Here is a 25,914-nt window from a genome sequence, read left to right as displayed (position 1 = left end):
TGAAGGTCACAAGTTGACCCGAGGCTTTCGTCACTGAAGTGCTGTAATGCTGGTGTGCCTTTCACAAGTCTGAGGAGCGTCTCGTCGGCACCGTTTTCCCAGGAAAGTCACTGTGTACCGAAAGTGTCGTCTGTGCCTTCTGAGCAACCTCCAGCCCCATGGTCTTTGAGCTCTTGGTATGCAGAAGGCCAGGCAACAGAGTGTTTCCTCTGTCAGAGAGCTGGATACCCAGAGCTTACAGGACTCCCCAGGCACACGTTTCTCCCTGGTCGTCCGGGCAAAGCAAGGGGGACCGCAGATTGTAAACCTGAGCTGCTCTGTGAAAGCCTGCGATTACAAGGCTTCTCGAAATTTATAGGGGACGTCTTGCTCCCACAAGCAGCACGTCGACTTCTGGTCCAGCTGGAGAAATGTGCTCTCATCCTCTGATGATTGTTAGGCTGTAGTGCGGCAAGGAAAGTCCGCATATGCCTTGGTCAGCGCTCGAGGACGGCAGATTCCAAGAAGCTTTAGTGAGTGCAGTGGCTGAATGCCGTTATCCCTCCCAGGGTGGCGCGGCCTCTCGCGGCTGGGCCCTGGTCATGGAAGGACACAGAGTACCCCAAAGGGTCATCAGTGCCTTCTGAGCAACTTCAGGCCCCGTGGGACATTGGACTGAACCTGAAGCCTGCGGAGGGAAGGGCCACTAAGCAGCCAGCTCCTGCTACAACTACACTCCTGGACACCAGCGTCAGGAACATGCTGGTGGACGGTCTCGTGTACAATTCATGTCAGACATCAGGAGAAAATCTCAGATGCCCTGAGACTTCCACCGTGCAGGGAAGTGAACCTAGGAACTCAAAGCTGACGGCGCTTAACCTCACGCAGAACCTTGACTCGGTATCCCTCCCCTCACCCCCTATGATGAAGAACACATTTCTGTTTCCATTGCTAGGCTTTTGAAAGGGGCACCGTCACCAAGGCCTGACTGAGGCATTGTCTCGGCTAAGCCCGTCACCTCACACAGAAACACTGCTTACCAAAGGGGCCTCACGGAAGCGCCTAGTTTCTCGCGTGTGTTTCTTTTCATCCCGGTAGAAGGTGCTGCTACCCAGGCTAAGTGTCCACAACGACAGTTGAGCCTGATGGGAAAGAATTATTTACCCTTTTGAAAACTAGGATGCTTGAGGCCGAAAGACTGAATAAAAAGCCCTGCGCTCCTCACCTACTACACCCTGCAGGAATACCCGGGGAGGAACGCAGGGTTTTCTCAAAGAAAGAGCGTGCTTGCAAGTTCTTGCTAGGAGCACATCCAGCAGTTGACTTCATCTAGGGCGAGTGTCAGCTGAGCGCCAGGCTCAAAGTAAGGTGCAGGAACATGGTGGTGGACGTGTGTACCCCAAGTGGCATCTGTGCCTGCTGAGCACCCTCCAGCCACATGGGTCTTTGGGCTCTACTGTTTGGGACACAGAAGGCCGGCAACAAAGTCTTTCCTCCATTGGAGAGCTAGATTTCCAGAGCTTGGAAGAAGCCTGAAGATCACATTTCTAACCGGGCTTCCGGGCAATGCAACGGGGCCTCATTTTGTAAACCTGAGGCGCTTTGAGAGAAACGCCATGCTTGACCGGCTTCTCGGCATTCACACCTGACCTCTTGCTCCCGCAAGCAGCACCTCGACCCCAGACACTGTGAGAGAACTGTGCAGTCGTCCTCGGAAGTTTGCTAGCCCTTTGCAAGATATACCGTGACCGGGGGGAAACGAAGGCGTTCCCTTACTCGTGCAATTCAGGAGGAACACATGTTTCCCAAAGTGCTCTCAGGGAAGGGGGCCAGTGTGCGACCCGTGTCTCTTTTGGCTGCTCGGGCACTTCAGCTACATGAGCTGGGTGTCAATCGTGAAAAGGGCGTCGGACGAGAAAAGTGAAATTTGGCCTGTTGGCAACCCAGAGAGCTGCGTCCTCAGAGCTCCCTGAAAAACAGTCCCGTCGCCTGTCTTGGATTCGCCGTAGGAGTTCCCTGGGAGGCAAAGTGAGGCAGAGTGGGTTTTCTCGAAAGAACGTGGGTGCATGCCGTTCAGTGCTCGGAGCTCATCCCCAAGCCTTCTGGCTCGTGGTTAGGAAACCTGCCCACATGCTGCAAAAGGAAGGTCTGCGTGTGCCATGGCAAGTGTTGGAGTGCATTACGGTTCCCGAGAAGGCTTAGTGAATGTGCTGCTTTAACTCTGGTAGGCCTCTCAGGACTGCGAGTTCCCTCGCTCCTGGACCCGGCTCGTGGACGAGCACGGGGTCCCAAACGTGTTATCTGTGGCCTCCGAGCAACCTCCAGCCCCATGGGTCATTGCCTTCCACTCTAGGCATGCAGAGGGCACGGCACCACGCGACCTGCTCTGGCAGAGAGCCAGATCTCCACCTCTGGAAACCAGTATCAGGAACACGGTGGCGGACGGTGTCACGTGCAATGCTTGTCAGACTCCCAGCGAAGTTCTGAAATGCGCTGAACCTTACTCGCTGATTAGCATTGCTTCGACGAACTCCAAGCTGACGACCCCTTTACCTCAAGCAGAAACGTGACTTTGGAACCAGCCCGAAATGATGGACGCATTTTCCGAAGCACTGCTAGGCCACTGAACTTTCCAGTGTCGCCAAGGCCTGACTGAAGCACTGTTCTGGCTAGGCACCCCACCTGTCGCAGTCCCTCTGCTTACAAAAGTGTCCTCACGGGAGAGCCTAGTGTGTCGCATGGCGCTCTGGTCCCTGGGCAGAAGGTGCCGGTCCACAGGCTGGAGGTCCACGTAGAAGCTGGAGCCTGAAGGGTCAAGCATTATTTGCCCATTTGGAAAGCAGGAGACTGGGGGCAGAAAACGGAAGGGAAAGCACAGGGGTCGCTAATCCTGGACACACTACAGGAATTCCCCGGGAGGAAAAGTGAGATTTCTCGAGAGAAACAGTGCGCCTGCCAGTCCTTGCCCGGAGCTCATCCAGCAGAGTACTTCAGCTAAGGCGATAGTCGGCAAAGGAAGGGGCAGGGTTACCATCAGCAGAGTTGAAGGTCACAAGTTGACCCGAGGCTTTCGTCACTGAAGTGCTGTAATGCTGGTGTGCCTTTCACAAGTCTGAGGAGCGTCTCGTCGGCACCGTTTTCCCAGGAAAGTCACTGTGTACCGAAAGTGTCGTCTGTGCCTTCTGAGCAACCTCCAGCCCCATGGTCTTTGAGCTCTTGGTATGCAGAAGGCCAGGCAACAAAGTGTTTCCTCTGTCAGAGAGCTGGATACCCAGAGCTTACAGGACTCCCCAGGCACACGTTTCTCCCTGGTCGTCCGGGCAAAGCAAGGGGGACCGCAGATTGTAAACCTGAGCTGCTCTGTGAAAGCCTGCGATTACAAGGCTTCTCGAAATTTATAGGGGACGTCTTGCTCCCACAAGCAGCACGTCGACTTCTGGTCCAGCTGGAGAAATGTGCTCTCATCCTCTGATGATTGTTAGGCTGTAGTGCGGCAAGGAAAGTCCGCATATGCCTTGGTCAGCGCTCGAGGACGGCAGATTCCAAGAAGCTTTAGTGAGTGCAGTGGCTGAATGCCGTTATCCCTCCCAGGGTGGCGCGGCCTCTCGCGGCTGGGCCCTGGTCATGGAAGGACACAGAGTACCCCAAAGGGTCATCAGTGCCTTCTGAGCAACTTCAGGCCCCGTGGGACATTGGACTGAACCTGAAGCCTGCGGAGGGAAGGGCCACTAAGCAGCCAGCTCCTGCTACAACTACACTCCTGGACACCAGCGTCAGGAACATGCTGGTGGACGGTCTCGTGTACAATTCATGTCAGACATCAGGAGAAAATCTCAGATGCCCTGAGACTTCCACCGTGCAGGGAAGTGAACCTAGGAACTCAAAGCTGACGGCGCTTAACCTCACGCAGAACCTTGACTCGGTATCCCTCCCCTCACCCCCTATGATGAAGAACACATTTCTGTTTCCATTGCTAGGCTTTTGAAAGGGGCACCGTCACCAAGGCCTGACTGAGGCATTGTCTCGGCTAAGCCCGTCACCTCACACAGAAACACTGCTTACCAAAGGGGCCTCACGGAAGCGCCTAGTTTCTCGCGTGTGTTTCTTTTCATCCCGGTAGAAGGTGCTGCTACCCAGGCTAAGTGTCCACAACGACAGTTGAGCCTGATGGGAAAGAATTATTTACCCTTTTGAAAACTAGGATGCTTGAGGCCGAAAGACTGAATAAAAAGCCCTGCGCTCCTCACCTACTACACCCTGCAGGAATACCCGGGGAGGAACGCAGGGTTTTCTCAAAGAAAGAGCGTGCTTGCAAGTTCTTGCTAGGAGCACATCCAGCAGTTGACTTCATCTAGGGCGAGTGTCAGCTGAGCGCCAGGCTCAAAGTAAGGTGCAGGAACATGGTGGTGGACGTGTGTACCCCAAGTGGCATCTGTGCCTGCTGAGCACCCTCCAGCCACATGGGTCTTTGGGCTCTACTGTTTGGGACACAGAAGGCCGGCAACAAAGTCTTTCCTCCATTGGAGAGCTAGATTTCCAGAGCTTGGAAGAAGCCTGAAGATCACATTTCTAACCGGGCTTCCGGGCAATGCAACGGGGCCTCATTTTGTAAACCTGAGGCGCTTTGAGAGAAACGCCATGCTTGACCGGCTTCTCGGCATTCACACCTGACCTCTTGCTCCCGCAAGCAGCACCTCGACCCCAGACACTGTGAGAGAACTGTGCAGTCGTCCTCGGAAGTTTGCTAGCCCTTTGCAAGATATACCGTGACCGGGGGGAAACGAAGGCGTTCCCTTACTCGTGCAATTCAGGAGGAACACATGTTTCCCAAAGTGCTCTCAGGGAAGGGGGCCAGTGTGCGACCCGTGTCTCTTTTGGCTGCTCGGGCACTTCAGCTACATGAGCTGGGTGTCAATCGTGAAAAGGGCGTCGGACGAGAAAAGTGAAATTTGGCCTGTTGGCAACCCAGAGAGCTGCGTCCTCAGAGCTCCCTGAAAAACAGTCCCGTCGCCTGTCTTGGATTCGCCGTAGGAGTTCCCTGGGAGGCAAAGTGAGGCAGAGTGGGTTTTCTCGAAAGAACGTGGGTGCATGCCGTTCAGTGCTCGGAGCTCATCCCCAAGCCTTCTGGCTCGTGGTTAGGAAACCTGCCCACATGCTGCAAAAGGAAGGTCTGCGTGTGCCATGGCAAGTGTTGGAGTGCATTACGGTTCCCGAGAAGGCTTAGTGAATGTGCTGCTTTAACTCTGGTAGGCCTCTCAGGACTGCGAGTTCCCTCGCTCCTGGACCCGGCTCGTGGACGAGCACGGGGTCCCAAACGTGTTATCTGTGGCCTCCGAGCAACCTCCAGCCCCATGGGTCATTGCCTTCCACTCTAGGCATGCAGAGGGCACGGCACCACGCGACCTGCTCTGGCAGAGAGCCAGATCTCCACCTCTGGAAACCAGTATCAGGAACACGGTGGCGGACGGGGTCACGTGCAATGCTTGTCAGACTCCCAGCGAAGTTCTGAAATGCGCTGACCCTTACTCGCTGATTAGCATTGCTTCGACGAACTCCAAGCTGACGACCCCTTTACCTCAAGCAGAAACGTGACTTTGGAACCAGCCCGAAATGATGGACGCATTTTCCGAAGCACTGCTAGGCCACTGAACTTTCCAGTGTCGCCAAGGCCTGACTGAAGCACTGTTCTGGCTAGGCACCCCACCTGTCGCAGTCCCTCTGCTTACAAAAGTGTCCTCACGGGAGAGCCTAGTGTGTCGCATGGCGCTCTGGTCCCTGGGCAGAAGGTGCCGGTCCACAGGCTGGAGGTCCACGTAGAAGCTGGAGCCTGAAGGGTCAAGCATTATTTGCCCATTTGGAAAGCAGGAGACTGGGGGCAGAAAACGGAAGGGAAAGCACAGGGGTCGCTCATCCTGGACACACTACAGGAATTCCCCGGGAGGAAAAGTGAGATTTCTCGAGAGAAACAGTGCGCCTGCCAGTCCTTGCCCGGAGCTCATCCAGCAGAGTACTTCAGCTAAGGCGATAGTCGGCAAAGGAAGGGGCAGGGTTACCATCAGCAGAGTTGAAGGTCACAAGTTGACCCGAGGCTTTCGTCACTGAAGTGCTGTAATGCTGGTGTGCCTTTCACAAGTCTGAGGAGCGTCTCGTCGGCACCGTTTTCCCAGGAAAGTCACTGTGTACCGAAAGTGTCGTCTGTGCCTTCTGAGCAACCTCCAGCCCCATGGTCTTTGAGCTCTTGGTATGCAGAAGGCCAGGCAACAAAGTGTTTCCTCTGTCAGAGAGCTGGATACCCAGAGCTTACAGGACTCCCCAGGCACACGTTTCTCCCTGGTCGTCCGGGCAAAGCAAGGGGGACCGCAGATTGTAAACCTGAGCTGCTCTGTGAAAGCCTGCGACTACAAGGCTTCTCGAAATTTATAGGGGACGTCTTGCTCCCACAAGCAGCACGTCGACTTCTGGTCCAGCTGGAGAAATGTGCTCTCATCCTCTGATGATTGTTAGGCTGTAGTGCGGCAAGGAAAGTCCGCATATGCCTTGGTCAGCGCTCGAGGACGGCAGATTCCAAGAAGCTTTAGTGAGTGCAGTGGCTGAATGCCGTTATCCCTCCCAGGGTGGCGCGGCCTCTCGCGGCTGGGCCCTGGTCATGGAAGGACACAGAGTACCCCAAAGGGTCATCAGTGCCTTCTGAGCAACTTCAGGCCCCGTGGGACATTGGACTGAACCTGAAGCCTGCGGAGGGAAGGGCCACTAAGCAGCCAGCTCCTGCTACAACTACACTCCTGGACACCAGCGTCAGGAACATGCTGGTGGACGGTCTCGTGTACAATTCATGTCAGACATCAGGAGAAAATCTCAGATGCCCTGAGACTTCCACCGTGCAGGGAAGTGAACCTAGGAACTCAAAGCTGACGGCGCTTAACCTCACGCAGAACCTTGACTCGGTATCCCTCCCCTCACCCCCTATGATGAAGAACACATTTCTGTTTCCATTGCTAGGCTTTTGAAAGGGGCACCGTCACCAAGGCCTGACTGAGGCATTGTCTCGGCTAAGCCCGTCACCTCACACAGAAACACTGCTTACCAAAGGGGCCTCACGGAAGCGCCTAGTTTCTCGCGTGTGTTTCTTTTCATCCCGGTAGAAGGTGCTGCTACCCAGGCTAAGTGTCCACAACGACAGTTGAGCCTGATGGGAAAGAATTATTTACCCTTTTGAAAACTAGGATGCTTGAGGCCGAAAGACTGAATAAAAAGCCCTGCGCTCCTCACCTACTACACCCTGCAGGAATACCCGGGGAGGAACGCAGGGTTTTCTCAAAGAAAGAGCGTGCTTGCAAGTTCTTGCTAGGAGCACATCCAGCAGTTGACTTCATCTAGGGCGAGTGTCAGCTGAGCGCCAGGCTCAAAGTAAGGTGCAGGAACATGGTGGTGGACGTGTGTACCCCAAGTGGCATCTGTGCCTGCTGAGCACCCTCCAGCCACATGGGTCTTTGGGCTCTACTGTTTGGGACACAGAAGGCCGGCAACAAAGTCTTTCCTCCATTGGAGAGCTAGATTTCCAGAGCTTGGAAGAAGCCTGAAGATCACATTTCTAACCGGGCTTCCGGGCAATGCAACGGGGCCTCATTTTGTAAACCTGAGGCGCTTTGAGAGAAACGCCATGCTTGACCGGCTTCTCGGCATTCACACCTGACCTCTTGCTCCCGCAAGCAGCACCTCGACCCCAGACACTGTGAGAGAACTGTGCAGTCGTCCTCGGAAGTTTGCTAGCCCTTTGCAAGATATACCGTGACCGGGGGGAAACGAAGGCGTTCCCTTACTCGTGCAATTCAGGAGGAACACATGTTTCCCAAAGTGCTCTCAGGGAAGGGGGCCAGTGTGCGACCCGTGTCTCTTTTGGCTGCTCGGGCACTTCAGCTACATGAGCTGGGTGTCAATCGTGAAAAGGGCGTCGGACGAGAAAAGTGAAATTTGGCCTGTTGGCAACCCAGAGAGCTGCGTCCTCAGAGCTCCCTGAAAAACAGTCCCGTCGCCTGTCTTGGATTCGCCGTAGGAGTTCCCTGGGAGGCAAAGTGAGGCAGAGTGGGTTTTCTCGAAAGAACGTGGGTGCATGCCGTTCAGTGCTCGGAGCTCATCCCCAAGCCTTCTGGCTCGTGGTTAGGAAACCTGCCCACATGCTGCAAAAGGAAGGTCTGCGTGTGCCATGGCAAGTGTTGGAGTGCATTACGGTTCCCGAGAAGGCTTAGTGAATGTGCTGCTTTAACTCTGGTAGGCCTCTCAGGACTGCGAGTTCCCTCGCTCCTGGACCCGGCTCGTGGACGAGCACGGGGTCCCAAACGTGTTATCTGTGGCCTCCGAGCAACCTCCAGCCCCATGGGTCATTGCCTTCCACTCTAGGCATGCAGAGGGCACGGCACCACGCGACCTGCTCTGGCAGAGAGCCAGATCTCCACCTCTGGAAACCAGTATCAGGAACACGGTGGCGGACGGGGTCACGTGCAATGCTTGTCAGACTCCCAGCGAAGTTCTGAAATGCGCTGACCCTTACTCGCTGATTAGCATTGCTTCGACGAACTCCAAGCTGACGACCCCTTTACCTCAAGCAGAAACGTGACTTTGGAACCAGCCCGAAATGATGGACGCATTTTCCGAAGCACTGCTAGGCCACTGAACTTTCCAGTGTCGCCAAGGCCTGACTGAAGCACTGTTCTGGCTAGGCACCCCACCTGTCGCAGTCCCTCTGCTTACAAAAGTGTCCTCACGGGAGAGCCTAGTGTGTCGCATGGCGCTCTGGTCCCTGGGCAGAAGGTGCCGGTCCACAGGCTGGAGGTCCACGTAGAAGCTGGAGCCTGAAGGGTCAAGCATTATTTGCCCATTTGGAAAGCAGGAGACTGGGGGCAGAAAACGGAAGGGAAAGCACAGGGGTCGCTCATCCTGGACACACTACAGGAATTCCCCGGGAGGAAAAGTGAGATTTCTCGAGAGAAACAGTGCGCCTGCCAGTCCTTGCCCGGAGCTCATCCAGCAGAGTACTTCAGCTAAGGCGATAGTCGGCAAAGGAAGGGGCAGGGTTACCATCAGCAGAGTTGAAGGTCACAAGTTGACCCGAGGCTTTCGTCACTGAAGTGCTGTAATGCTGGTGTGCCTTTCACAAGTCTGAGGAGCGTCTCGTCGGCACCGTTGTCCCAGGAAAGTCACTGTGTACCGAAAGTGTCGTCTGTGCCTTCTGAGCAACCTCCAGCCCCATGGTCTTTGAGCTCTTGGTATGCAGAAGGCCAGGCAACAGAGTGTTTCCTCTGTCAGAGAGCTGGATACCCAGAGCTTACAGGACTCCCCAGGCACACGTTTCTCCCTGGTCGTCCGGGCAAAGCAAGGGGGACCGAAGATTGTAAACCTGAGCTGCTCTGTGAAAGCCTGCGATTACAAGGCTTCTCGAAATTTATAGGGGACGTCTTGCTCCCACAAGCAGCACGTCGACTTCTGGTCCAGCTGGAGAAATGTGCTCTCATCCTCTGATGATTGTTAGGCTGTAGTGCGGCAAGGAAAGTCCGCATATGCCTTGGTCAGCGCTCGAGGACGGCAGATTCCAAGAAGCTTTAGTGAGTGCAGTGGCTGAATGCCGTTATCCCTCCCAGGGTGGCGCGGCCTCTCGCGGCTGGGCCCTGGTCATGGAAGGACACAGAGTACCCCAAAGGGTCATCAGTGCCTTCTGAGCAACTTCAGGCCCCGTGGGACATTGGACTGAACCTGAAGCCTGCGGAGGGAAGGGCCACTAAGCAGCCAGCTCCTGCTACAACTACACTCCTGGACACCAGCGTCAGGAACATGCTGGTGGACGGTCTCGTGTACAATTCATGTCAGACATCAGGAGAAAATCTCAGATGCCCTGAGACTTCCACCGTGCAGGGAAGTGAACCTAGGAACTCAAAGCTGACGGCGCTTAACCTCACGCAGAACCTTGACTCGGTATCCCTCCCCTCACCCCCTATGATGAAGAACACATTTCTGTTTCCATTGCTAGGCTTTTGAAAGGGGCACCGTCACCAAGGCCTGACTGAGGCATTGTCTCGGCTAAGCCCGTCACCTCACACAGAAACACTGCTTACCAAAGGGGCCTCACGGAAGCGCCTAGTTTCTCGCGTGTGTTTCTTTTCATCCCGGTAGAAGGTGCTGCTACCCAGGCTAAGTGTCCACAACGACAGTTGAGCCTGATGGGAAAGAATTATTTACCCTTTTGAAAACTAGGATGCTTGAGGCCGAAAGACTGAATAAAAAGCCCTGCGCTCCTCACCTACTACACCCTGCAGGAATACCCGGGGAGGAACGCAGGGTTTTCTCAAAGAAAGAGCGTGCTTGCAAGTTCTTGCTAGGAGCACATCCAGCAGTTGACTTCATCTAGGGCGAGTGTCAGCTGAGCGCCAGGCTCAAAGTAAGGTGCAGGAACATGGTGGTGGACGTGTGTACCCCAAGTGGCATCTGTGCCTGCTGAGCACCCTCCAGCCACATGGGTCTTTGGGCTCTACTGTTTGGGACACAGAAGGCCGGCAACAAAGTCTTTCCTCCATTGGAGAGCTAGATTTCCAGAGCTTGGAAGAAGCCTGAAGATCACATTTCTAACCGGGCTTCCGGGCAATGCAACGGGGCCTCATTTTGTAAACCTGAGGCGCTTTGAGAGAAACGCCATGCTTGACCGGCTTCTCGGCATTCACACCTGACCTCTTGCTCCCGCAAGCAGCACCTCGACCCCAGACACTGTGAGAGAACTGTGCAGTCGTCCTCGGAAGTTTGCTAGCCCTTTGCAAGATATACCGTGACCGGGGGGAAACGAAGGCGTTCCCTTACTCGTGCAATTCAGGAGGAACACATGTTTCCCAAAGTGCTCTCAGGGAAGGGGGCCAGTGTGCGACCCGTGTCTCTTTTGGCTGCTCGGGCACTTCAGCTACATGAGCTGGGTGTCAATCGTGAAAAGGGCGTCGGACGAGAAAAGTGAAATTTGGCCTGTTGGCAACCCAGAGAGCTGCGTCCTCAGAGCTCCCTGAAAAACAGTCCCGTCGCCTGTCTTGGATTCGCCGTAGGAGTTCCCTGGGAGGCAAAGTGAGGCAGAGTGGGTTTTCTCGAAAGAACGTGGGTGCATGCCGTTCAGTGCTCGGAGCTCATCCCCAAGCCTTCTGGCTCGTGGTTAGGAAACCTGCCCACATGCTGCAAAAGGAAGGTCTGCGTGTGCCATGGCAAGTGTTGGAGTGCATTACGGTTCCCGAGAAGGCTTAGTGAATGTGCTGCTTTAACTCTGGTAGGCCTCTCAGGACTGCGAGTTCCCTCGCTCCTGGACCCGGCTCGTGGACGAGCACGGGGTCCCAAACGTGTTATCTGTGGCCTCCGAGCAACCTCCAGCCCCATGGGTCATTGCCTTCCACTCTAGGCATGCAGAGGGCACGGCACCACGCGACCTGCTCTGGCAGAGAGCCAGATCTCCACCTCTGGAAACCAGTATCAGGAACACGGTGGCGGACGGTGTCACGTGCAATGCTTGTCAGACTCCCAGCGAAGTTCTGAAATGCGCTGAACCTTACTCGCTGATTAGCATTGCTTCGACGAACTCCAAGCTGACGACCCCTTTACCTCAAGCAGAAACGTGACTTTGGAACCAGCCCGAAATGATGGACGCATTTTCCGAAGCACTGCTAGGCCACTGAACTTTCCAGTGTCGCCAAGGCCTGACTGAAGCACTGTTCTGGCTAGGCACCCCACCTGTCGCAGTCCCTCTGCTTACAAAAGTGTCCTCACGGGAGAGCCTAGTGTGTCGCATGGCGCTCTGGTCCCTGGGCAGAAGGTGCCGGTCCACAGGCTGGAGGTCCACGTAGAAGCTGGAGCCTGAAGGGTCAAGCATTATTTGCCCATTTGGAAAGCAGGAGACTGGGGGCAGAAAACGGAAGGGAAAGCACAGGGGTCGCTAATCCTGGACACACTACAGGAATTCCCCGGGAGGAAAAGTGAGATTTCTCGAGAGAAACAGTGCGCCTGCCAGTCCTTGCCCGGAGCTCATCCAGCAGAGTACTTCAGCTAAGGCGATAGTCGGCAAAGGAAGGGGCAGGGTTACCATCAGCAGAGTTGAAGGTCACAAGTTGACCCGAGGCTTTCGTCACTGAAGTGCTGTAATGCTGGTGTGCCTTTCACAAGTCTGAGGAGCGTCTCGTCGGCACCGTTTTCCCAGGAAAGTCACTGTGTACCGAAAGTGTCGTCTGTGCCTTCTGAGCAACCTCCAGCCCCATGGTCTTTGAGCTCTTGGTATGCAGAAGGCCAGGCAACAGAGTGTTTCCTCTGTCAGAGAGCTGGATACCCAGAGCTTACAGGACTCCCCAGGCACACGTTTCTCCCTGGTCGTCCGGGCAAAGCAAGGGGGACCGCAGATTGTAAACCTGAGCTGCTCTGTGAAAGCCTGCGATTACAAGGCTTCTCGAAATTTATAGGGGACGTCTTGCTCCCACAAGCAGCACGTCGACTTCTGGTCCAGCTGGAGAAATGTGCTCTCATCCTCTGATGATTGTTAGGCTGTAGTGCGGCAAGGAAAGTCCGCATATGCCTTGGTCAGCGCTCGAGGACGGCAGATTCCAAGAAGCTTTAGTGAGTGCAGTGGCTGAATGCCGTTATCCCTCCCAGGGTGGCGCGGCCTCTCGCGGCTGGGCCCTGGTCATGGAAGGACACAGAGTACCCCAAAGGGTCATCAGTGCCTTCTGAGCAACTTCAGGCCCCGTGGGACATTGGACTGAACCTGAAGCCTGCGGAGGGAAGGGCCACTAAGCAGCCAGCTCCTGCTACAACTACACTCCTGGACACCAGCGTCAGGAACATGCTGGTGGACGGTCTCGTGTACAATTCATGTCAGACATCAGGAGAAAATCTCAGATGCCCTGAGACTTCCACCGTGCAGGGAAGTGAACCTAGGAACTCAAAGCTGACGGCGCTTAACCTCACGCAGAACCTTGACTCGGTATCCCTCCCCTCACCCCCTATGATGAAGAACACATTTCTGTTTCCATTGCTAGGCTTTTGAAAGGGGCACCGTCACCAAGGCCTGACTGAGGCATTGTCTCGGCTAAGCCCGTCACCTCACACAGAAACACTGCTTACCAAAGGGGCCTCACGGAAGCGCCTAGTTTCTCGCGTGTGTTTCTTTTCATCCCGGTAGAAGGTGCTGCTACCCAGGCTAAGTGTCCACAACGACAGTTGAGCCTGATGGGAAAGAATTATTTACCCTTTTGAAAACTAGGATGCTTGAGGCCGAAAGACTGAATAAAAAGCCCTGCGCTCCTCACCTACTACACCCTGCAGGAATACCCGGGGAGGAACGCAGGGTTTTCTCAAAGAAAGAGCGTGCTTGCAAGTTCTTGCTAGGAGCACATCCAGCAGTTGACTTCATCTAGGGCGAGTGTCAGCTGAGCGCCAGGCTCAAAGTAAGGTGCAGGAACATGGTGGTGGACGTGTGTACCCCAAGTGGCATCTGTGCCTGCTGAGCACCCTCCAGCCACATGGGTCTTTGGGCTCTACTGTTTGGGACACAGAAGGCCGGCAACAAAGTCTTTCCTCCATTGGAGAGCTAGATTTCCAGAGCTTGGAAGAAGCCTGAAGATCACATTTCTAACCGGGCTTCCGGGCAATGCAACGGGGCCTCATTTTGTAAACCTGAGGCGCTTTGAGAGAAACGCCATGCTTGACCGGCTTCTCGGCATTCACACCTGACCTCTTGCTCCCGCAAGCAGCACCTCGACCCCAGACACTGTGAGAGAACTGTGCAGTCGTCCTCGGAAGTTTGCTAGCCCTTTGCAAGATATACCGTGACCGGGGGGAAACGAAGGCGTTCCCTTACTCGTGCAATTCAGGAGGAACACATGTTTCCCAAAGTGCTCTCAGGGAAGGGGGCCAGTGTGCGACCCGTGTCTCTTTTGGCTGCTCGGGCACTTCAGCTACATGAGCTGGGTGTCAATCGTGAAAAGGGCGTCGGACGAGAAAAGTGAAATTTGGCCTGTTGGCAACCCAGAGAGCTGCGTCCTCAGAGCTCCCTGAAAAACAGTCCCGTCGCCTGTCTTGGATTCGCCGTAGGAGTTCCCTGGGAGGCAAAGTGAGGCAGAGTGGGTTTTCTCGAAAGAACGTGGGTGCATGCCGTTCAGTGCTCGGAGCTCATCCCCAAGCCTTCTGGCTCGTGGTTAGGAAACCTGCCCACATGCTGCAAAAGGAAGGTCTGCGTGTGCCATGGCAAGTGTTGGAGTGCATTACGGTTCCCGAGAAGGCTTAGTGAATGTGCTGCTTTAACTCTGGTAGGCCTCTCAGGACTGCGAGTTCCCTCGCTCCTGGACCCGGCTCGTGGACGAGCACGGGGTCCCAAACGTGTTATCTGTGGCCTCCGAGCAACCTCCAGCCCCATGGGTCATTGCCTTCCACTCTAGGCATGCAGAGGGCACGGCACCACGCGACCTGCTCTGGCAGAGAGCCAGATCTCCACCTCTGGAAACCAGTATCAGGAACACGGTGGCGGACGGGGTCACGTGCAATGCTTGTCAGACTCCCAGCGAAGTTCTGAAATGCGCTGAACCTTACTCGCTGATTAGCATTGCTTCGACGAACTCCAAGCTGACGACCCCTTTACCTCAAGCAGAAACGTGACTTTGGAACCAGCCCGAAATGATGGACGCATTTTCCGAAGCACTGCTAGGCCACTGAACTTTCCAGTGTCGCCAAGGCCTGACTGAAGCACTGTTCTGGCTAGGCACCCCACCTGTCGCAGTCCCTCTGCTTACAAAAGTGTCCTCACGGGAGAGCCTAGTGTGTCGCATGGCGCTCTGGTCCCTGGGCAGAAGGTGCCGGTCCACAGGCTGGAGGTCCACGTAGAAGCTGGAGCCTGAAGGGTCAAGCATTATTTGCCCATTTGGAAAGCAGGAGACTGGGGGCAGAAAACGGAAGGGAAAGCACAGGGGTCGCTAATCCTGGACACACTACAGGAATTCCCCGGGAGGAAAAGTGAGATTTCTCGAGAGAAACAGTGCGCCTGCCAGTCCTTGCCCGGAGCTCATCCAGCAGAGTACTTCAGCTAAGGCGATAGTCGGCAAAGGAAGGGGCAGGGTTACCATCAGCAGAGTTGAAGGTCACAAGTTGACCCGAGGCTTTCGTCACTGAAGTGCTGTAATGCTGGTGTGCCTTTCACAAGTCTGAGGAGCGTCTCGTCGGCACCGTTTTCCCAGGAAAGTCACTGTGTACCGAAAGTGTCGTCTGTGCCTTCTGAGCAACCTCCAGCCCCATGGTCTTTGAGCTCTTGGTATGCAGAAGGCCAGGCAACAAAGTGTTTCCTCTGTCAGAGAGCTGGATACCCAGAGCTTACAGGACTCCCCAGGCACACGTTTCTCCCTGGTCGTCCGGGCAAAGCAAGGGGGACCGCAGATTGTAAACCTGAGCTGCTCTGTGAAAGCCTGCGATTACAAGGCTTCTCGAAATTTATAGGGGACGTCTTGCTCCCACAAGCAGCACGTCGACTTCTGGTCCAGCTGGAGAAATGTGCTCTCATCCTCTGATGATTGTTAGGCTGTAGTGCGGCAAGGAAAGTCCGCATATGCCTTGGTCAGCGCTCGAGGACGGCAGATTCCAAGAAGCTTTAGTGAGTGCAGTGGCTGAATGCCGTTATCCCTCCCAGGGTGGCGCGGCCTCTCGCGGCTGGGCCCTGGTCATGGAAGGACACAGAGTACCCCAAAGGGTCATCAGTGCCTTCTGAGCAACTTCAGGCCCCGTGGGACATTGGACTGAACCTGAAGCCTGCGGAGGGAAGGGCCACTAAGCAGCCAGCTCCTGCTACAACTACACTCCTGGACACCAGCGTCAGGAACATGCTGGTGGACGGTCTCGTGTACAATTCATGTCAGACATCAGGAGAAAATCTCAGATGCCCTGAGACTTCCACCGTGCAGGGAAGTGAACCTAGGAACTCAAAGCTGACGGCGCTTAACCTCACGCAGAACCTTGACTCGGTATCCCTCCCCTCACCCCCTATGATGAAGAACACATTTCTGTTTCCATTGCTAGGCTTTTGAAAGGGGCACCGTCACCAAGGCCTGACTGAGGCATTGTCTCGGCTAAGCCCGTCACCTCACACAGAAACACTGCTTACCAAAGGGGCCTCACGGAAGCGCCTAGTTTCTCGCGTGTGTTTCTTTTCATCCCGGTAGAAGGTGCTGCTACCCAGGCTAAGTGTCCACAACGACAGTTGAGCCTGATGGGAAAGAATTATTTACCCTTTTGAAAACTAGGATGCTTGAGGCCGAAAGACTGAATAAAAAGCCCTGCGCTCCTCACCTACTACACCCTGCAGGAATACCCGGGGAGGAACGCAGGGTTTTCTCAAAGAAAGAGCGTGCTTGCAAGTTCTTGCTAGGAGCACATCCAGCAGTTGACTTCATCTAGGGCGAGTGTCAGCTGAGCGCCAGGCTCAAAGTAAGGTGCAGGAACATGGTGGTGGACGTGTGTACCCCAAGTGGCATCTGTGCCTGCTGAGCACCCTCCAGCCACATGGGTCTTTGGGCTCTACTGTTTGGGACACAGAAGGCCGGCAACAAAGTCTTTCCTCCATTGGAGAGCTAGATTTCCAGAGCTTGGAAGAAGCCTGAAGATCACATTTCTAACCGGGCTTCCGGGCAATGCAACGGGGCCTCATTTTGTAAACCTGAGGCGCTTTGAGAGAAACGCCATGCTTGACCGGCTTCTCGGCATTCACACCTGACCTCTTGCTCCCGCAAGCAGCACCTCGACCCCAGACACTGTGAGAGAACTGTGCAGTCGTCCTCGGAAGTTTGCTAGCCCTTTGCAAGATATACCGTGACCGGGGGGAAACGAAGGCGTTCCCTTACTCGTGCAATTCAGGAGGAACACATGTTTCCCAAAGTGCTCTCAGGGAAGGGGGCCAGTGTGCGACCCGTGTCTCTTTTGGCTGCTCGGGCACTTCAGCTACATGAGCTGGGTGTCAATCGTGAAAAGGGCGTCGGACGAGAAAAGTGAAATTTGGCCTGTTGGCAACCCAGAGAGCTGCGTCCTCAGAGCTCCCTGAAAAACAGTCCCGTCGCCTGTCTTGGATTCGCCGTAGGAGTTCCCTGGGAGGCAAAGTGAGGCAGAGTGGGTTTTCTCGAAAGAACGTGGGTGCATGCCGTTCAGTGCTCGGAGCTCATCCCCAAGCCTTCTGGCTCGTGGTTAGGAAACCTGCCCACATGCTGCAAAAGGAAGGTCTGCGTGTGCCATGGCAAGTGTTGGAGTGCATTACGGTTCCCGAGAAGGCTTAGTGAATGTGCTGCTTTAACTCTGGTAGGCCTCTCAGGACTGCGAGTTCCCTCGCTCCTGGACCCGGCTCGTGGACGAGCACGGGGTCCCAAACGTGTTATCTGTGGCCTCCGAGCAACCTCCAGCCCCATGGGTCATTGCCTTCCACTCTAGGCATGCAGAGGGCACGGCACCACGCGACCTGCTCTGGCAGAGAGCCAGATCTCCACCTCTGGAAACCAGTATCAGGAACACGGTGGCGGACGGGGTCACGTGCAATGCTTGTCAGACTCCCAGCGAAGTTCTGAAATGCGCTGACCCTTACTCGCTGATTAGCATTGCTTCGACGAACTCCAAGCTGACGACCCCTTTACCTCAAGCAGAAACGTGACTTTGGAACCAGCCCGAAATGATGGACGCATTTTCCGAAGCACTGCTAGGCCACTGAACTTTCCAGTGTCGCCAAGGCCTGACTGAAGCACTGTTCTGGCTAGGCACCCCACCTGTCGCAGTCCCTCTGCTTACAAAAGTGTCCTCACGGGAGAGCCTAGTGTGTCGCATGGCGCTCTGGTCCCTGGGCAGAAGGTGCCGGTCCACAGGCTGGAGGTCCACGTAGAAGCTGGAGCCTGAAGGGTCAAGCATTATTTGCCCATTTGGAAAGCAGGAGACTGGGGGCAGAAAACGGAAGGGAAAGCACAGGGGTCGCTCATCCTGGACACACTACAGGAATTCCCCGGGAGGAAAAGTGAGATTTCTCGAGAGAAACAGTGCGCCTGCCAGTCCTTGCCCGGAGCTCATCCAGCAGAGTACTTCAGCTAAGGCGATAGTCGGCAAAGGAAGGGGCAGGGTTACCATCAGCAGAGTTGAAGGTCACAAGTTGACCCGAGGCTTTCGTCACTGAAGTGCTGTAATGCTGGTGTGCCTTTCACAAGTCTGAGGAGCGTCTCGTCGGCACCGTTTTCCCAGGAAAGTCACTGTGTACCGAAAGTGTCGTCTGTGCCTTCTGAGCAACCTCCAGCCCCATGGTCTTTGAGCTCTTGGTATGCAGAAGGCCAGGCAACAAAGTGTTTCCTCTGTCAGAGAGCTGGATACCCAGAGCTTACAGGACTCCCCAGGCACACGTTTCTCCCTGGTCGTCCGGGCAAAGCAAGGGGGACCGCAGATTGTAAACCTGAGCTGCTCTGTGAAAGCCTGCGATTACAAGGCTTCTCGAAATTTATAGGGGACGTCTTGCTCCCACAAGCAGCACGTCGACTTCTGGTCCAGCTGGAGAAATGTGCTCTCATCCTCTGATGATTGTTAGGCTGTAGTGCGGCAAGGAAAGTCCGCATATGCCTTGGTCAGCGCTCGAGGACGGCAGATTCCAAGAAGCTTTAGTGAGTGCAGTGGCTGAATGCCGTTATCCCTCCCAGGGTGGCGCGGCCTCTCGCGGCTGGGCCCTGGTCATGGAAGGACACAGAGTACCCCAAAGGGTCATCAGTGCCTTCTGAGCAACTTCAGGCCCCGTGGGACATTGGACTGAACCTGAAGCCTGCGGAGGGAAGGGCCACTAAGCAGCCAGCTCCTGCTACAACTACACTCCTGGACACCAGCGTCAGGAACATGCTGGTGGACGGTCTCGTGTACAATTCATGTCAGACATCAGGAGAAAATCTCAGATGCCCTGAGACTTCCACCGTGCAGGGAAGTGAACCTAGGAACTCAAAGCTGACGGCGCTTAACCTCACGCAGAACCTTGACTCGGTATCCCTCCCCTCACCCCCTATGATGAAGAACACATTTCTGTTTCCATTGCTAGGCTTTTGAAAGGGGCACCGTCACCAAGGCCTGACTGAGGCATTGTCTCGGCTAAGCCCGTCACCTCACACAGAAACACTGCTTACCAAAGGGGCCTCACGGAAGCGCCTAGTTTCTCGCGTGTGTTTCTTTTCATCCCGGTAGAAGGTGCTGCTACCCAGGCTAAGTGTCCACAACGACAGTTGAGCCTGATGGGAAAGAATTATTTACCCTTTTGAAAACTAGGATGCTTGAGGCCGAAAGACTGAATAAAAAGCCCTGCGCTCCTCACCTACTACACCCTGCAGGAATACCCGGGGAGGAACGCAGGGTTTTCTCAAAGAAAGAGCGTGCTTGCAAGTTCTTGCTAGGAGCACATCCAGCAGTTGACTTCATCTAGGGCGAGTGTCAGCTGAGCGCCAGGCTCAAAGTAAGGTGCAGGAACATGGTGGTGGACGTGTGTACCCCAAGTGGCATCTGTGCCTGCTGAGCACCCTCCAGCCACATGGGTCTTTGGGCTCTACTGTTTGGGACACAGAAGGCCGGCAACAAAGTCTTTCCTCCATTGGAGAGCTAGATTTCCAGAGCTTGGAAGAAGCCTGAAGATCACATTTCTAACCGGGCTTCCGGGCAATGCAACGGGGCCTCATTTTGTAAACCTGAGGCGCTTTGAGAGAAACGCCATGCTTGACCGGCTTCTCGGCATTCACACCTGACCTCTTGCTCCCGCAAGCAGCACCTCGACCCCAGACACTGTGAGAGAACTGTGCAGTCGTCCTCGGAAGTTTGCTAGCCCTTTGCAAGATATACCGTGACCGGGGGGAAACGAAGGCGTTCCCTTACTCGTGCAATTCAGGAGGAACACATGTTTCCCAAAGTGCTCTCAGGGAAGGGGGCCAGTGTGCGACCCGTGTCTCTTTTGGCTGCTCGGGCACTTCAGCTACATGAGCTGGGTGTCAATCGTGAAAAGGGCGTCGGACGAGAAAAGTGAAATTTGGCCTGTTGGCAACCCAGAGAGCTGCGTCCTCAGAGCTCCCTGAAAAACAGTCCCGTCGCCTGTCTTGGATTCGCCGTAGGAGTTCCCTGGGAGGCAAAGTGAGGCAGAGTGGGTTTTCTCGAAAGAACGTGGGTGCATGCCGTTCAGTGCTCGGAGCTCATCCCCAAGCCTTCTGGCTCGTGGTTAGGAAACCTGCCCACATGCTGCAAAAGGAAGGTCTGCGTGTGCCATGGCAAGTGTTGGAGTGCATTACGGTTCCCGAGAAGGCTTAGTGAATGTGCTGCTTTAACTCTGGTAGGCCTCTCAGGACTGCGAGTTCCCTCGCTCCTGGACCCGGCTCGTGGACGAGCACGGGGTCCCAAACGTGTTATCTGTGGCCTCCGAGCAACCTCCAGCCCCATGGGTCATTGCCTTCCACTCTAGGCATGCAGAGGGCACGGCACCACGCGACCTGCTCTGGCAGAGAGCCAGATCTCCACCTCTGGAAACCAGTATCAGGAACACGGTGGCAGACGGGGTCACGTGCAATGCTTGTCAGACTCCCAGCGAAGTTCTGAAATGCGCTGAACCTTACTCGCTGATTAGCATTGCTTCGACGAACTCCAAGCTGACGACCCCTTTACCTCAAGCAGAAACGTGACTTTGGAACCAGCCCGAAATGATGGACGCATTTTCCGAAGCACTGCTAGGCCACTGAACTTTCCAGTGTCGCCAAGGCCTGACTGAAGCACTGTTCTGGCTAGGCACCCCACCTGTCGCAGTCCCTCTGCTTACAAAAGTGTCCTCACGGGAGAGCCTAGTGTGTCGCATGGCGCTCTGGTCCCTGGGCAGAAGGTGCCGGTCCACAGGCTGGAGGTCCACGTAGAAGCTGGAGCCTGAAGGGTCAAGCATTATTTGCCCATTTGGAAAGCAGGAGACTGGGGGCAGAAAACGGAAGGGAAAGCACAGGGGTCGCTCATCCTGGACACACTACAGGAATTCCCCGGGAGGAAAAGTGAGATTTCTCGAGAGAAACAGTGCGCCTGCCAGTCCTTGCCCGGAGCTCATCCAGCAGAGTACTTCAGCTAAGGCGATAGTCGGCAAAGGAAGGGGCAGGGTTACCATCAGCAGAGTTGAAGGTCACAAGTTGACCCGAGGCTTTCGTCACTGAAGTGCTGTAATGCTGGTGTGCCTTTCACAAGTCTGAGGAGCGTCTCGTCGGCACCGTTTTCCCAGGAAAGTCACTGTGTACCGAAAGTGTCGTCTGTGCCTTCTGAGCAACCTCCAGCCCCATGGTCTTTGAGCTCTTGGTATGCAGAAGGCCAGGCAACAAAGTGTTTCCTCTGTCAGAGAGCTGGATACCCAGAGCTTACAGGACTCCCCAGGCACACGTTTCTCCCTGGTCGTCCGGGCAAAGCAAGGGGGACCGCAGATTGTAAACCTGAGCTGCTCTGTGAAAGCCTGCGATTACAAGGCTTCTCGAAATTTATAGGGGACGTCTTGCTCCCACAAGCAGCACGTCGACTTCTGGTCCAGCTGGAGAAATGTGCTCTCATCCTCTGATGATTGTTAGGCTGTAGTGCGGCAAGGAAAGTCCGCATATGCCTTGGTCAGCGCTCGAGGACGGCAGATTCCAAGAAGCTTTAGTGAGTGCAGTGGCTGAATGCCGTTATCCCTCCCAGGGTGGCGCGGCCTCTCGCGGCTGGGCCCTGGTCATGGAAGGACACAGAGTACCCCAAAGGGTCATCAGTGCCTTCTGAGCAACTTCAGGCCCCGTGGGACATTGGACTGAACCTGAAGCCTGCAGAGGGAAGGGCCACTAAGCAGCCAGCTCCTGCTACAACTACACTCCTGGACACCAGCGTCAGGAACATGCTGGTGGACGGTCTCGTGTACAATTCATGTCAGACATCAGGAGAAAATCTCAGATGCCCTGAGACTTCCACCGTGCAGGGAAGTGAACCTAGGAACTCAAAGCTGACGGCGCTTAACCTCACGCAGAACCTTGACTCGGTATCCCTCCCCTCACCCCCTATGATGAAGAACACATTTCTGTTTCCATTGCTAGGCTTTTGAAAGGGGCACCGTCACCAAGGCCTGACTGAGGCATTGTCTCGGCTAAGCCCGTCACCTCACACAGAAACACTGCTTACCAAAGGGGCCTCACGGAAGCGCCTAGTTTCTCGCGTGTGTTTCTTTTCATCCCGGTAGAAGGTGCTGCTACCCAGGCTAAGTGTCCACAACGACAGTTGAGCCTGATGGGAAAGAATTATTTACCCTTTTGAAAACTAGGATGCTTGAGGCCGAAAGACTGAATAAAAAGCCCTGCGCTCCTCACCTACTACACCCTGCAGGAATACCCGGGGAGGAACGCAGGGTTTTCTCAAAGAAAGAGCGTGCTTGCAAGTTCTTGCTAGGAGCACATCCAGCAGTTGACTTCATCTAGGGCGAGTGTCAGCTGAGCGCCAGGCTCAAAGTAAGGTGCAGGAACATGGTGGTGGACGTGTGTACCCCAAGTGGCATCTGTGCCTGCTGAGCACCCTCCAGCCACATGGGTCTTTGGGCTCTACTGTTTGGGACACAGAAGGCCGGCAACAAAGTCTTTCCTCCATTGGAGAGCTAGATTTCCAGAGCTTGGAAGAAGCCTGAAGATCACATTTCTAACCGGGCTTCCGGGCAATGCAACGGGGCCTCATTTTGTAAACCTGAGGCGCTTTGAGAGAAACGCCATGCTTGACCGGCTTCTCGGCATTCACACCTGACCTCTTGCTCCCGCAAGCAGCACCTCGACCCCAGACACTGTGAGAGAACTGTGCAGTCGTCCTCGGAAGTTTGCTAGCCCTTTGCAAGATATACCGTGACCGGGGGGAAACGAAGGCGTTCCCTTACTCGTGCAATTCAGGAGGAACACATGTTTCCCAAAGTGCTCTCAGGGAAGGGGGCCAGTGTGCGACCCGTGTCTCTTTTGGCTGCTCGGGCACTTCAGCTACATGAGCTGGGTGTCAATCGTGAAAAGGGCGTCGGACGAGAAAAGTGAAATTTGGCCTGTTGGCAACCCAGAGAGCTGCGTCCTCAGAGCTCCCTGAAAAACAGTCCCGTCGCCTGTCTTGGATTCGCCGTAGGAGTTCCCTGGGAGGCAAAGTGAGGCAGAGTGGGTTTTCTCGAAAGAACGTGGGTGCATGCCGTTCAGTGCTCGGAGCTCATCCCCAAGCCTTCTGGCTCGTGGTTAGGAAACCTGCACACATGCTGCAAAAGGAAGGTCTGCGTGTGCCATGGCAAGTGTTAGAGTGCATTACGGTTCCCGAGAAGGCTTAGTGAATGTGCTGCTTTAACTCTGGTAGGCCTCTCAGGACTGCGAGTTCCCTCGCTCCTGGACCCGGCTCGTGGACGAGCACGGGGTCCCAAACGTGTTATCTGTGGCCTCCGAGCAACCTCCAGCCCCATGGGTCATTGCCTTCCACTCTAGGCATGCAGAGGGCACGGCACCACGCGACCTGCTCTGGCAGAGAGCCAGATCTCCACCTCTGGAAACCAGTATCAGGAACACGGTGGCGGACGGTGTCACGTGCAATGCTTGTCAGACTCCCAGCGAAGTTCTGAAATGCGCTGAACCTTACTCGCTGATTAGCATTGCTTCGACGAACTCCAAGCTGACGACCCCTTTACCTCAAGCAGAAACGTGACTTTGGAACCAGCCCGAAATGATGGACGCATTTTCCGAAGCACTGCTAGGCCACTGAACTTTCCAGTGTCGCCAAGGCCTGACTGAAGCACTGTTCTGGCTAGGCACCCCACCTGTCGCAGTCCCTCTGCTTACAAAAGTGTCCTCACGGGAGAGCCTAGTGTGTCGCATGGCGCTCTGGTCCCTGGGCAGAAGGTGCCGGTCCACAGGCTGGAGGTCCACGTAGAAGCTGGAGCCTGAAGGGTCAAGCATTATTTGCCCCTTTGGAAAGCAGGAGACTTGGGGCAGAAAACGGAAAGAAAAGCACAGGGGTCGCTCATCCTGGACACCCTGCAGGAATTCCCCGGGAGGAAAAGTGAGATTTCTCGAGAGAAACAGTGCGCCTGCCAGTCCTTTCCCGGAGCTCATCCAGCAGAGTACTTCAGCTAAGGCGATAGTCGGCAAAGGAAGGGGCAGGGTTACCATCAGCAGAGTTGAAGGTCACAAGTTGACCCGAGGCTTTCGTCACTGAAGTGCTGTAATGCTGGTGTGCCTTTCACAAGTCTGAGGAGCGTCTCGTCGGCACCGTTTTCCCAGGAAAGTCACTGTGTACCGAAAGTGTCGTCTGTGCCTTCTGAGCAACCTCCAGCCCCATGGTCTTTGAGCTCTTGGTATGCAGAAGGCCAGGCAACAAAGTGCTTCCTCTGTCAGAGAGCTGGATACCCAGAGCTTACAGGACTCTCCAGGCACACGTTTCTCCTTGTTCATCCGGGCCAACAAGGGGGACTTCAGATTGTAAACCTGAGCTGCACTGGGGAAAGCCTGCGATTACAAGGCTTCTCGGAAATTTTAGGGGACGTCTTGCTCCCACAAGCAGCACGTCGACTTCTGGTCCAGCTGGAGAAATGTACTCTCATCCTCTGATGATTGTTAGGCTGTCGTGCGGCAAGGAATGTCCGCATATGCCTTGGTCAGCGTTCGAGAGCGGCAGCTTCCAAGAACCCTTAGTGAGTGCTGTGACTGAATGCCGTTATCCCTCCCAGGGTGGCGCGGCCTCTCGCGGCTGGGCCCTGGTCATGGAAGGACACAGAGTACCCCAAAGGGTCATCAGTGGCTTCTGAGCAACTTCAGGCCCCGTGGGCCATTGGGCTGAACCTGATGCCTGCAGAGGGAAGGGCCACTAAGCAGCCAGCTCCTGCTACACCCGCACTCCTGGACACCAGCCTCAGGATCATGCTGATGGATGGTCTCGTGTACAGTTCATGTCAGCCTTCAGGCGAAAATCTCAGATGTCCTGAGACTTCCACGGTGCAGGGAAGTGAACCTAGGAACTCAAAGCTGACGGCGCTTTACCTCACGCAGAACCTTCACTCGGTATCCCTCCCCTCACCCCCTATGATGAAGAACACATTTCCGTTTCCATTGCTAGGCTTTTTTTTTATTATTATTATTTTTTATTTTACAAATTTAATCAGTTATACATATACATATGTTCCCATATCCCCTCCCTTTTGCATCTCCCTCCCACCCTCCCTATCCCACCCCTCCAGGCGGTCACAAAGAACCGAGCTGATCTCCCTGTGCTATGTGGTTGCTTCCCACTAGCTATCTATCTTACGTTTGGTAGTGTATATATGTCCATGCCGCTCTTTCACTTTGTCACAGCTTACCCTTCCCCCTCCCCATATCCTCAAGTCCATGCTCTAGTAGGTCTGTGTCTTTATTCCTGTCTTACCCCTAGGTTCTTCATGACAATTCTTTTTCTTTAATTCCATATATATGTGTCAGCATACAGTATTTGTCTTTCTCTTTCTGACTTACTTCACTCTGTATGACAGACTCTAGGTCCATCCACCTCATTACAAATAGCTCAATTTCATTTCTTTTTATGACTGAGTAATATTCCACTGTATATATGTGCCACATCTTCTTTACCCATTCATCCGATGATGGACACTTAGGTTTTTTCCATCTCTGGGCTATTGTAAATAGGGCTGCTATGAACATTTTGGTACATGTCTCTTTTTGAATTATGGTTTTCTCAGGGTATATGCCCAGTAGTGGGATTGCTGGGTCATATGGTAGTTCTATTTGTAGTTTTTTAAGGAACCTCCATACCGTTCTCCATAGTGGCTGTACCAATTCACATTCCCACCAGCAGTGCAAGAGTGTTCCCTTTTTTCCACACCCTCTCCAGCATTTATTGTTTCTAGATTTTTTGATGATGGCCATT

This window comes from Mesoplodon densirostris, chromosome 12 (genome assembly GCF_025265405.1).
Source record: "Mesoplodon densirostris isolate mMesDen1 chromosome 12, mMesDen1 primary haplotype, whole genome shotgun sequence".
Classification (NCBI taxonomy): Eukaryota; Metazoa; Chordata; class Mammalia; order Artiodactyla; family Ziphiidae; genus Mesoplodon; species Mesoplodon densirostris.
Note: the sequence above shows the minus strand (reverse complement) of the source record.